Raw genomic sequence first — 14,117 nt, forward strand, 5'->3', positions numbered from 1 at the left:
ATAACTCCATTTGGAGTTTTCTTGACAAAGATATTGGAGTGATTTGCCCTTCTCCAAATAATTTTGCAAATGAGAACACTGAGGCAAACAGGGCTAAGTACCCTTGGGTCACACAGCATGGAAATTTAATAGCCTGAATTCTGCAGTCCCATAGTAATTAGACCACAGAATCCAAGGACTTAGAGCTGTATGAAATTTTAGGCATTTTATATAACCCAGTGAGTCCAGTGAAATGTCTCATTGGAAGTCACACTTTAGGTGACTAGCAGAGCCAAAATCTAAATCTAAATCCTCTGACTCCAAATCCAGTGCCCTTACTTCTTTCTCTATACCCAATCACCTCCTATTTTTTTTAATATCATATGTATTTACTAATTGAATATTAGGTATATTTTGAGCCTGAATAGGATAAAGAGAAGCACCCCCAAGAGGTTTGCAATCACTATAATGAAACAACACCTCCAATCCTCTTCCTAGGATAATAGGAAGAAGGTTGAATTTGGGAGTCAGGATATCGGAGGTCATCATTTCCCTATCTCTGGCACTCAGTCTTCTTACCTACTCAAAACACTGCGCCAGGTGTTCACAGAAGACTTGAAATCATAAAACCAAAACTGGAAGAGATCTCAGAGAACATCTAATCTAAGGGTTCTCAACTTTTTTATGCCATTGGCCCCTTGAGCAGAATGGTGAAACCCATGGACCCCTTTCCAGAATATTTAAAAATAGTATATAAAAGAAACCAATTATGTTGAAATATAACTAACAAATATGCCAAGTTAAGAACCTTTGATCTAATCCAATCCCCTAATTTTTGCCAGTGAGAATACTGCCTTTCATAAAGAGCAAGTGCCCAAGAGCATACTACTAGCTGTTGGTGAATCTAATCTAGAATGCAAATTTCCTGGGTGATGGGGTTTTTTTTTTTATTGCCCCATATTTTCAGTTCTACATGTCTCATGTCTCCTGCCATGTCCCTGGGGAAGTATGAACCACCAAACATTCAATTAATAGCCCAGCTTCTAAAAAGAAGTAAATTTTATCCTGATTTTGAAAGAGATGAGAAGCATTGATCGATCTAGAAGGAAGAAGGCATTTCACATAGGGAACAGTAGGCAATGGTGAGCTCAAAAATCTGGAGGTGGGCAAGATAAGATTACTTATACAGGAACATTAGTCACTGAGTACTTATCAAAACCTATTATTATGTGCCAAGTTGTGAAGTAGATGATATAGATACAAAGGCAAAAAAGAAAAGTCCCTGCCCTCAAGGAACTTACAATTGTATCAAAGGAGATAACCATCTCCATCACAGTAGAATACAGTGTATCACACGTGATGATGTTTTAATCTGTACACCCTGATGTCTTTCTCCAGTATGAATATTTCTCTGTAAGGGTCAATAATGTTTTGTCTAATCATCAGTTTGACCATACTTCTGCAAATTTTAAATGCTTGGATGTTGGATGAGATTTGGAGATAAAGCTGAGTTGTAGAAGAGATACCTGCAAATAATAAGGGGTAGAAAGGAAGGGAGGGGATTTTCTTTTCTCCCCTTTATTGGGTATGTCATAGTAGCTACTGGATCAGTAGGAGACACTGCATTTGGCAGGGAACGGAGACATACACTTCAAACATACATGTGGAGTCATTTGAGAAAGGCAGAAACTTCAAAGAGTATGACCCCTGGCAATTGAGAAATAAGCTATGGAGACGAGCAGTCCTTGGTAACAGCTTGAGAACTCTACAAAAAGAGAAAGATCTTCCAAACCAGGCATTTCCAGTTGGGTTTCCTTTTGTCACACATGTATCCTGTACCTGTACTTCCTCACAATTGTATTCTAAGTTTCCCTCCCCATGGATATTGAGTATATTTTCTGGGAGATATTTAGGGGAAAATGTTTAGAAATTATTTTTCCTACTATTCCATCTCATTTAATGCTTTTGCTAAGAGCTAATTATATCTACTGACTGATTGTTAATGGAAAGCACAATGACAGGGGCTCATGAGCTATGTTAGTAGGATTAGCTACCCACAGGATTAAATCTAAAACCATAAGGTGGTTTATTGTACTCTGATAACACAATTTGTTTGTGTGAATTAGTAGATGGTGTTATATAAGTACTTAAAAAATAAATACAAGGTCATTTTTGAGGAGAGGCACTAGCTGATAAGAAAATCAGTAAAGACCTTACCTAGAAGGTGTTACTTGATCTTAGTCTTGGAGGAAAATAGAGATTCTAAGCATCAGAGATGAAGAGGGAGTACATTCTAGGGATCAGAAACAATCTGCAAAGGCAAGAAGATGGATGACAAGGTGTCATGTGTAAAGAATAACAAGAAGTTCAGTTTAACAGTATCAGAGTTCAAGAAGGGGAGTAATATGTAGTGAAAATAAATAAAAACCAAACACTGGAGTTTATATTTTATCCAAGAATATGGAGGTACTAGAGTTTATTGAATAGGAGAGTGACATGGTCACACTTTGTGCTTAAAGAAAATCATTTTGTCAACTGTGTAGAGAATAGACTGGAGAGAGTAGAGACAAGGCAGTGAGATGAATTAGGAGGCAATTTCAACAGTGTAGGTGAGAGGTGATGAGAGCTAGAAATAAGGCAGTGATTGTGTAAGTGAAGAGAAGGGGACAGATGTGAGAAATGTAGAAATATAAAAGGTACATGATGAACAGGTTTGGCAGGAGCAGGGAAGTCTTGCTGGGCAGGGCCGAATCCCAGGAGGCCAGAACATAGGGCAATTTCCAGTGGCTGAAGGAACTGTAGCACCTTTCTTTCCAGGAAAGAGCAAACAGGTCAAACTTTCTCTTTGTGTACTAGTTGCATACCAATTCAATTAAAACCAACATTAAATGCTATATCCAAGATATTGGGTTAGAAAAGGGATAGAAAAAAGAAACAGAATACATCTCTTCCTTTACATGACTTGCAATTCATGAGTACATAATGATGTGCATTCATATAGAGTTTTATAGTTTTCGTTTATATTTTATGAATCAATAACAATAATTTGAAGTAGGTAAAATAGGTAAAATCATTCCCCTTGTTCTGATGAGGAAACTGAGACTCAAATAAGGTTGAGTTCAAGGTCACATTATCAATTAGTAAGAGACTAGGTCTCCTTATCCTTGGCATTCTGATTCTAATACAGTAGAAATTTCAAGTATTGGTTCTGGAGTCAGAGGTTCAAATTCCTAACATATTACTTATATGATCTGAAGCAAATCATTTAACCTCTTTGGATACCAATTTTTTTGTCTATAAAATGACCTCCTTTCCAGCTCTAGGCCTAAAATTCCAAGGTTACCTTCTCTTCTACTGCACACTAACCTGGCAGGTCCTGCCAAACAGGAAGGGTTTCAATATAAACCCAGTACAAGATGACATTCTTGCCATATAAAAACCAACCTAGTTAAGTACCAAAGGGATCATCACTGAAGGGCTAGTCACTATGGAGTGAATAGGAAAGAGAGGGGCTTATAGCAACTAATCAAGCCATATACAAAGGCATGATGGAGGACATCGGTGGGAAAAGAACCTTGGGAAAAATATAGGTTTTAAAGGCAAAGGACAGGTTCATATTTTATCACTGACACAACTTCTGTGCAACCTTGAACAAATCACTTAATCTCTATAAGGCTTCCATTTCTTCATCTGTAAAATGAGAGAATTGGATTGGATGATCTCTAAGTTTCCTTCCAGCTCTACATCTATTGACTGAAAATCGTAGACCTTCGAAGTCTTGAAGTGAAGCCAATTCAAAGTCAATTCAGCCAATATTTAGGGGTTACCTGCTAGGATCACTGTGGTAGATGCAAAGTTGAAAGAAGACCCTATCCCTGCCCTCATGAAGTTTACAACCTAGAAATCACTGAAGTGAGATGTGAAGATGCTCTGCTCAAGAGAGGGCTGGGTCCTAGATTTAAGAATTAACATTTCCCTTTGACCATGCTTCCAATGTGTAGCACCCTATAATTCCCTGGAGACCACAGGCTCTGATGAGGTTGAGAAAACTTGAGGTTGACTGGAGGGATCAAACCCATCACCTTCTCATTCCCTAGCTGTGTGGGTCACCATGATAGATGGCCTCTTGTCTCTTGCTTTATTAAACTCATACAGAGTCATTCAGCCCTGGATTTGCAAGAGGCTTAATGAGCAAGGATAGGATAAGGAGGTCAGAATTTCAAGGGGTTACCCAGATCCAGACAGGAAACAATAGCTTGGTCTCCCAGGCAGTCTCAAAATCAAGTCAGGTGTCAGAATTGGGGAAATAGTGTTAGTTTCACATGAGGGATTTCAGATACCCAGGTGAGATGGAACCATAAATTCTTTAGTGTCCTTCTTTACACCCCTCAATACCACACATACTCAGACTTCTATAGTAGAATCAGTCATCATTACTTTGCAGAACCTTAACCTGGATACTGGGGATTCCTGTAAAGGCAGAGTACAGAAAGTTGTCTATCATCTTTCCTTCACATCCACCTCCTTCCCAGATCTCTTACCGCCCAATAGAATTAGGCCAGGAAAGTTACTTATTGGTAACCTAGTAGTGGAAGAGTCATGGTTTTTGACCTGAAAGAATCCTCAGAAAACATGTAATATACAACCTCTGTGTTTAACAAAGGAGGAAAGTGAGACACACAGAAGCCAAATCAGATGGAAGATTTGGATTCAAAGGAACCTTAGAAGTTCATAAATCCAGGGTCAAAAGGAACCTCAGAGATCATCTAATCCAACCCCTCCATTTTATAGATAAGGAAACTGAGGTCCATAGAAATTAAGTAATTGACCAAAATGACGCAGATAATAACACAGGATTTAAACCTAAGACCTCTTCAGTTTTCTTTCCACTATAGCAAAAGTAACTAAATAGTCACTACTTTACTACAAAATAGCAGAGCTACAAAGTAGCAGAGCTAGCTCCTCATCAGGGGTTTTTAACCTTTTCTTTGCCATAGACCCTTTAGGCAGCCTGGTGAATCCTAAAAAACCCTTAATAAAATAATATTTTCAAATATATATATATATATATATATATATACATACAGAAGTACATAGTATTAAAAAGCGAAACCAATTATATTGAAATCTAGTCATCAGAAGTTTTTTTTAAACCACAAAATCACAGACCCCAGTATAAGAATACTTGACTAAAGGAGGGACTTCTTCCACTTTGTCACAATCCTGGGTGTCTGAATTCCTGTGTTTTTTCCTCAGTTCTGATATATGATTTTCTACAAATCATTTCCCTTCTCTGGATCTCAGTATCCTAATCCAATCCAATAAGCATATATTAAACACCAGCTGTTTAAAGACATTATTAGGTTAGGTGCTAGGGATGAAAAGACAAAACAAATAGTAATCCCGGCTCTCAAGGGGTTTACATTCTCCTGGAGTGGGGGGTAGAGATGCAACAAGAATAATCTAAGTATATATGCAAATATGTAGTTATTTGAGGGATGGGAAGGAGAGGGAAAGAACAAGCATTTATCAAGGACCAATTATGAGTCAAGTGCTTTTACAAATTTTACCATACAATAACTCTGTTACTATTATACCCATTTAACAGTTGGAGAAAATTTAATGAGAATAATTTAACCTAATTAACAGTCAGAGGTTAAGTGACTAAGCCAGGGTCATACAGCTAGGAAGTATCTGAGCATATATTTGAACTCATGTTTTCCTGACTCAAGGCCCAGCATTCTATCAATCATACATCAAATACTATCAAGTAGAAGAATCAAGAAAAGTTTCCAGTAGGAAATGGTTACAGAGCTGAACTCTGAAGGAAAGCAGATGTTCCAAGTACCAAAAATGAGGAACAATTGCTGTTTAGACAGAAGATATAAGAGCTTATACAAAGGCATGGAGTTAGGGTAACAGTAAATAGGCCAACAGTTTTTCCAGTTCTTCTGGAATTTAATAGAACTCTGGACCTACTGAAACTTTTTGAAAGCAAGGACCAGATTGAATTTCTCTTTTTTTAAATGTCTCATACAATAGGATTGTAAATCTATAAATGGAAATTTAGAAGCCATCTAGTGCAAATCCTTCACTTTTAGATGAAGAAACTAAGGATCTGATAGAATTAGAGACATGAAAGTCATAAGTGGCAGAGTGAGGATTCAAACACAGATCCTTTGACTCCAATTTTGGTGTTCACTACGCCAAACTTCCTCTTGGTGAATGATTGTTGGATGAATAGAATACAAATGAACCAATTAGAAATAAAAAAGGCTGAAAGTCAATGTCTATGGATTCCAAGAGGACAGAAATTAAAGAAGTTGAAATGGGAGAGAATTCATCTGATTTTGCCACAGTCCTCTCCTGATATCTCATCTCATGTGGAAGATAGCCTAGGTTCTCTAGGGTTATGACAATGGAGCATACAATAGGTTCCAAAGAGTGCCTGGGATGAGAGCCACAGAGATTCATTAACACAGACTACCTAGACCAGAAGGAAATTTTGGGACTGCATTAATAACTTTATATACAAAGAATCTTGTGAAAAATTTAACTGTTTAGAAATGACAAGGATCCTTGAAGAGTTAATCTAGGAAAACCTCCTCAAGGAGATAAAGTTTTTTTTTTTGCAAGGCAAATGGGGTTAAGTGGCTTGCCCAAGGCCACACAGCTAGGTAATTATTAAGTGTTTGAGACCGGATTTGAACTCAGGTACTCTGGACTCCAGGGCCAGTGCTTTATCCACGAGATAAAGTTTTGAAACAAGAAAAATCTATACATAGGTATAACCTCTATCAAACTGCTTGTCTTCTCAATGTTGAGGGTGGGGGTCAGGATATACCAACAGAGAAAGGGAGAGAATTTGGAACTCATTTGTAAAAGAGAATATTGAAAATTGTCTTTACATGCAATTAGGGAAAATAAAATACTAAATTAAAAAAAACTGAAAAAAATAAGAGGAGTCTAATAGACCAGCTCTGTCTCTTAGGATTATAGTTCAGATTTGAGACTGGATAAAATTGAATTCCTGTAATTCATTCTACAGTTAATTTTAAAAAAAGATTTACCTAGCCATAGCAGAAAATTGTCAGTACAGGACAGAATTAGTTCGTTTGGATGTAGCTTCCCTGCCTCTGTGCTGACCACATTGGTCTCATAGGTAGAAGTTTGAGTGATCAACTGATCATTCTCTTATGTTTTGGCTTCCTATACCCAGGTTACCAGGATGCTTTGTCAGCTGTCCATACCTTACTCTCCTAATCCAAATAAATTTGGAAGCAGTTTCTACATCTTTTAAGAAAAAACTAAAACAAGCAATCATAGATTTGGGTTTTAGGATTGACAGAGATGATGGGGGAGGGGTGTTTCTAGATTGACAGAGATTATGTGGGGGAAGTTGTCTTGAGTAGGATGTCTGGCTTGAGTCAGAGCTTGCAAATCATGCTAGGCAAATGGTGAGAAGAGTATAAAGTGACTAGAGTTAAAGAACAAGATCTGGGAGGGACCAGAACAGAGGTTGGTGAAATATGGAAGGCCAATGATAGTGAAGGAGGGTAGGAGAGGACCACAATTGCTGGAGGGACTTCCCAAACCAAACAATTTTATACGATGAGCAATGTGGATGACTACTGGATTTAGAGTCAGAAAAGCTGAATTTGACCTCTATCCTGAACATTCATGAGGACGCTGAAAAAGATATATAAGAATCATATGTACTTATTGGCCCCGACAGTTCCTTTCTCCCTTTTTTTGAATCTTAACAAGTATAATATAGCTGAAAGATGAGTTTCTCTCTTGCTTAGAGGACCTGGTGTCTCAGTCACTGAACTGATTCATTATGAGTTGGGTTTAGCAGATTGCTCTTCATGGCTCCTTATTGGTCCAGTTGCTGGACTCAGAATTCTTAAGACCTATTGAAGCTCATAAGTTCAAAATATAGTCCATTCTGTTTCCAAATAATCATTTGCCTATGATCAGGAAAGAATAACCACAAGGAATGAAAGAAACAGACATTTTACATTCACAGACACAAGATGACCAAGCAGGGAGATGACAGCTATATCTGCAGTTAAAATCACTGATTCTGTCCAACCCATCACCCTCCACCTTCATTCAGAGGCTCAGAGTAATTCTTGATTTGATTGATATCATAGAGCTAAAAGAAGTTGGCTTTTTTCTGTAACAGCTCAGTTCCAACTCTGTCATTGATCCTTCTGGTTCTAAAGCCAATAAGAAAGCTCTTCACCACAGTCCCTGGACATTCTGGCTTCCCATGATGGGTTGGCAATAGACAAAAAATATTTTCACATATTCTGTATAATCGGGAAGGGCATATGCTAAATTCTGAGCTCTCACTGGCCAGTAGCAATTTCATGATTTTTGTATTACTCGAGATCAAGTCATCTATTTCTTTGACTTCTGAGACCCTAATGGGGAAGGGTGATTCTTCAGAACTGTTAAAGCCCACAAAGTCAAAAGAAAAAAAAACACATAGATTCTTCAAATTCTGACTTAAAGAGCACAGAACTAGATCAGATGTCAGATGATGGTAGCATAATGTGGGCAAGGAGGCTCTTATATGGTCTTCAGTTTCCTTATCTGTAAAAGGCAGGAATTGGACCAGGAGATTTCTAAAGTCCCTTCCAAGCTCAGTCACATGTTCCCCGAGGTTTCTTGATCATAAAGGAAATTATTACATTCTCTTGTCACTTAAACTGTTCAATGTTTTAATGATATCTCTCCACACTCCTTTAGATGCTAGAAAGTAACCTCCCTAACTTTAGGGAGGTCACAATCTAATGGGGTAAGACAATTTTCTGATCTCCTATGGCCTTTAAAGTGAAGTTAGAAAGGATTTCAGAATCCATCTAATTTAATCTCCTCATTTTACATAGATGGATTCAAAGAAATAAATGACCAATCTAAAGTCACACAAGTACTAATTGTCCAATTTACTGATTTGGAGTTACTCTGTGTTACTCTATGTGCATGTAGGCAGGGTTTTTCTCTCTTAACTGTATTGTAAACTCAACCTGGTTTAGCTCATCTGCTGAGACAGTTTTACTGGGGTGTGGCCACCAGGCATACTACAGTTTCTTGGAGGAACAGGTGGGAGTTGGATGACAAGTGGACACCAAAGATGGATGAGAAACCCTGAAAAGGATTTGGCAAGCCCTCAAACAAAAGGTGCTAGAACCAGGGAGGTGCCCCTTTAGTGAGCCGCACCCATAGTACAATATTTCTTAAACTGTCTCTGTCTCTCCTTTCTCCTCTCCCCAGAGCCAGAGTCAGTAAACATTAAAGTGCCTACTATGTGACCAGCATTCTGCAACATTGGAGATACAAAGAAAAGTATGACAATCCCAGCTTTTGGGAAATTCACAATCTAATGGGGTAAGACAAGACATCCTGCCTTTTTTTCCTTCCTGACCTCTGTTCAGTTCTTTGTGCCACTTTGTCCTCTCTAGACCACCCTAAGTAGTTGGCAAACTCCAGACAATTGTCCATTGGAATAGGCTGCAAAGCTGAGCTTTAACACCATCCCCAAGAAAGGTCAGAACTTAGGAAATGCTCTTCTGGCCTTTCTGTAGTCTCTTGTCTCCCTTTCTTTTCCCCCCAGCTATTCCTTTCCTTCTTCATTCAAATTTTCCTTCTTCCTTTCCCCCCTCCCTTTCAACCTCTTTTTCATTTCTTCTTTTTGCTTTTTTTCTGTCCACCTTATATCTTCATCTCATATGACAGTTCCAATTTTTTTTCTCTTTCAGTTTCTGTCAGTCCCTGAGTATCTATCTTTCCATATTGCTCTCTTTGTCTCTACCTTGTGTCTCTTTTTCTCCATCCCTATGTCTCTCTCTGCATCTTTTTCTTTGGCTGTCTGTTTCTGTTTTTCAATGCAGGCCTCTCTTTCCCTCTATGCATATTTGCCTGTGGGTTCATCTCACTACCATCCTCTGTTATTCTCTATCTCTCCCTCTCCCTCTCTCTTTTTCTGTCTCTGCGTCTGTCTCCCGGAGTCTCTCTCTGGCAGCATTAGTCAGACTGCACTTTGGAAGCTCCCTGAGGAGACCCCCGCTCACCCCTCCCAAAGTTCACTGCCTTGTCAAACGGAGCTAATCTCCTTCGGGAGGAAAAAGCCTCATTCAAACCCTGCACGTTGTGGGGGGGGGAGGAAGGGAGGGGGTTAGGGGGGATGGGGAGGTCTCCCTGCTGCAGCCTGAAAACACCCCAGCCTATAATGCCCCTTTTGTTCTAGGATGGTGGGAGGGGGTGGGCGGTGGAATGAAAGGGGGGGGGATATTAAAGGAGCAGGTGAAAGACATATGTCTTCAGCAGTCACAGATAAGAGCTTACCCCCTTCTAATCTGACTGAAGCCTATTATCTTCCCGCCACAGTCATTACTATTAATATTAAACAACCCCCAAAATCTGGCTTGAAAACAACCTGAAGGGTCTGACTTTCAATCTACTAGCCATTTCAGAGGAAGAAGCACTGCCCTAACCCACCAACTCCTAGCACTCCCCACCCCCTTCCCACTACTGGTAGTCCCAGGTCTTCTGGCCCCTCTCTATCACCCCTGATTCCTATTCCTCTCCATTCCCCTGATCTTAATTTCTAGCCTCTCTTTCTCCCAACCCCTCAGGTACTCTCCTTTCTCTCTGGGCCCCACCCTGACCCTATGCCCTAGACCATACTAATTTGCTCATAATGGACCTGGAGTGGCACACATTTTACTGTCTAAGTGGGTGGTTCTGCCCAGCATCCCATGTGATGTTCATAGGAAGTGTACAGTACCAGCTGCCTCTCAGTGAAGAAGGACCTATAGGGAATGGGTGCTTAAGAAAACTATTCCCTCCCACAACCCCATTTTCTATTTCTTGGGTATCTGCCCAGTTGTATTGGTTGGGTTTTACTATATTGACAGGAAATAACTTCCTGGGCTTATAGGGTTAAGAATCTCAAATGTCACACAAAAACACACTCATAAAACATACACGTATAAACACTTATCTAACATTCAAAGCTCACCTCAATCTTTTATGTTTTGTATAGTTCTTTATATAGTCTATTTTTTATTAACTTGGATTGCTATTCATTTTTCTTCTCCATCTTGCCCACTTTCATTACTGTGTTCTTGCCCTTACTTTTCCCTAATATCTGCAAAAGATTCTTCTGTCCACCTCAACCCAATTAACACCTATTGAAATCCTTCCCCTCCTTCAAAGCTCAACTGAGAAGACATTTCTTCCATGAAGCTTTACCTGATTCCTGAGATCAAGTTCTCCCATTTCACATTTCTCCTAGTTTTTGACCCAGGCCTATCTCACTCTTCCTTGAAGAGTAGTGTGTGGTTATTCAGTCACTTTCAGTCTCTTTGTGACTCCATTTGGGGTTTCCTTCTCCAGTTCATTTTATAGGCAAGGAACTGAGGCAAATAGGGTTAAATGTCTTGCCCAGGGTCACACAGCTTGTAAATAAATGTCTGGGGCCAGATTTGAACACAGGTAGATGACTCCTGATTCTAGACCAAGACTCTATCTACTTAACCACCTGGCTTCCCCTTTCATAGCAGAGACATGTTTTTGCCCAGTCCTAACTTCCTTTTCCTCCAGGTTAATTTAGATTGGAAGCTCCCTGAGGACAGGTATTATCTTTTGTCTCTTTTGTATCCCTAGGGCTTAGCATAGAGGTTGGAACTTAGTTCCACATTCCAAGTTGGGACTTGCATTGATTGATTAAGAGTAAATAGCTTGAGAACAGGGCTTGATGGGCAGCTAGGTGGCATAGTGAATAAAGCACAGGCCCTGGAGTCAGAAGTACCTGGGTTCAAATCCAGTCTCAGACACTTAATAATTACCTAGCTGTGTGGCCTTGGGCAAGCCACTTAACCCCCATTTGCCTTGCAAAAACCTAAAAAAAAAAACTGGCCCTAGAGAACAGGGCTTGAATTGTGTCTTTTTTTTATATTGTCAGTCTAACAAGGTGCTTCAAATAGGAAATTTAATAAATGAATGGATGGATGGATGAATGAATGAATGAAGTGTTTATTAAGTCCTTATTGTATGCCTATCAATATGTGTTGAACCCATAAACCTTCAGGTAGGAAAGTTAGCATAAAGTAACTATTTCTAGTGATCATTCATGTTTACATAGCCAATCATGTTTACAAAATGTTTTCTGATGCACTATCTCATTTAAGTCTTACAACAACTCTATAAAATCAGCTCATTTTTACAGATGAGGACACTGAAACTACAGATAGGGTTAAATGATTTGTCCAAGGAACTCAAACAGTTAAAAGGAGACAATCCCAAGTGTATAGTTTATTCCACCAGACATAATGAGAGATTATTAATGACAAAATTCCATTGTTTAAAGGATCTTGGGCTAGATAGGACATTATTATATAACTCTCACACTTTCATAGAAGCATAGCTTTAGAGTTACAAGGAGGCTTGGACCTAATCTAACCATTTTCCAGATGAGGAAACTGATGCTCAGAAAGGTTACATTTCTTTGAACCCAGGTCCTCTTAATTCTAAATATAGCTGTCATGCCCCTTTGTTACAAATGGAAAGAATTTCAAGAAGTATAATTAGGCCTTCAATTCCTAAACGTTTTGGTCTTGAAAACCCTTTATACTCTTAAAAATTACTAAGAATCCTCCACAGAGTGTTCTTGTTTATGTGAGTTGTATCTATTGATATTTCCCATATTAGATCTTGAGCACCCTCTGGAAGTTCCCTGACTATAATTTGAAAACTGCTTGAGCAGGTCATCCATCTGCCTTTGGTCAGGAAGACACAGAAATGATCCAGAGAGTGGTCTGATCTCTTCAGAGACACAGACTGCTTTGGTAACCCATATTGGTGTAGTTCTACCCTTTTAGTCAATAAATCTTTCCTGATGACTAACCTGAATCCCTTCTGCTGTATGTTAAGCCCATATCTTCACCTTTCTTCAGAGGATATAGACATCATCCCAAACCTTCATTCCATTTCTCACCTGAGTTCCTTAGCACTTAAACTAGAATAAACTCTATCCAAACTTCAGACCCATGGAATCCTTGACTTAATTCAGAGTACTCAGGTACTATCTCCTACCAAACCTTCCTCAGTACTTCAGTTGTTAGGGCTCTCTTCCTCCCAGATTCATGTACCCACTCTATTTTCCTCCTCAGAGGAATGTAAACTCCTTGAGAGCAGGGATTATTTCCTGTTTTTTTTATCCCCAACTCCTAGAACACAGTTTGATTTTTCTGGGGAGTTTTGTCCTTCATTTTCTTTCCTTCTTTCTTTCTTTCTTTCTTTCTTTCTTTCTTTCTTTCTTTCTTTCTTTCTTTCTTTCTTTCTTTCTTTCTTTCTTTCTTTCTTTCTTTTTTGGTTTCTGCAAGGCAAATGGGGTTAAGTGGCTTGCCCAAGTCCACACAGCTAGGTAATTATTAAGTGTCTGAGGTCACATTTGAACTCAGATACTCCTGACTCCAGGGCTGGTGCTCTATCTACTGTACCACCTAGCCACCCTGTCCTTCATTTTCAAAGAAGAATACAACATTAGGGAGGCGATGCCATGACAAGCATGTGAATTGGTTTTGAGTAAGGGACCTGTGCCTAGTCAACAGCCTCACTTCCTCCTCTAGAATCATCTGTGTTCAGTGGCAAGATAGGTGAGTGATGAATGTTAACTGATTTAGAACTGAAAGAAAATTTAGAGGTCATCTAGTGCAATCACATCATTTTATAGAAGAGGAAACTGAGGCCTGGAGATTTGTCCAAGGTTATACAGGCTGTAAGGGCAGTTAGGGGATGTAATGGACAGAGCACTAGGTTTGGAAAAAGAACTCTTCCTGAGTTTGAATGCGACTTCAAACATTTGCTAGTTGTGTGACCCAGGGCAAGTCACTTAATCTTGTCTACCTGTATTCTTATCTGTTAAATTAAATGGAGAAGAAAATGGCAAAATACTTAGTATCTTTGACAAGAAAACCCTAAATGGGATAACAGAGAATTGGACCTGATTGAAAAAAAAAAATAAGGCAAAGAGACAGGATTTGAACTCATGTCTTGTACTCTAAGCTTAGTACTTTTATCACTGATGTCATACTTCAGGCTATATTATTCTATATATGATTCCCCTG

The sequence above is a fragment of the Macrotis lagotis genome, chromosome 5, assembly GCF_037893015.1.
Source record: "Macrotis lagotis isolate mMagLag1 chromosome 5, bilby.v1.9.chrom.fasta, whole genome shotgun sequence".
Taxonomy (NCBI): Eukaryota; Metazoa; Chordata; class Mammalia; order Peramelemorphia; family Peramelidae; genus Macrotis; species Macrotis lagotis.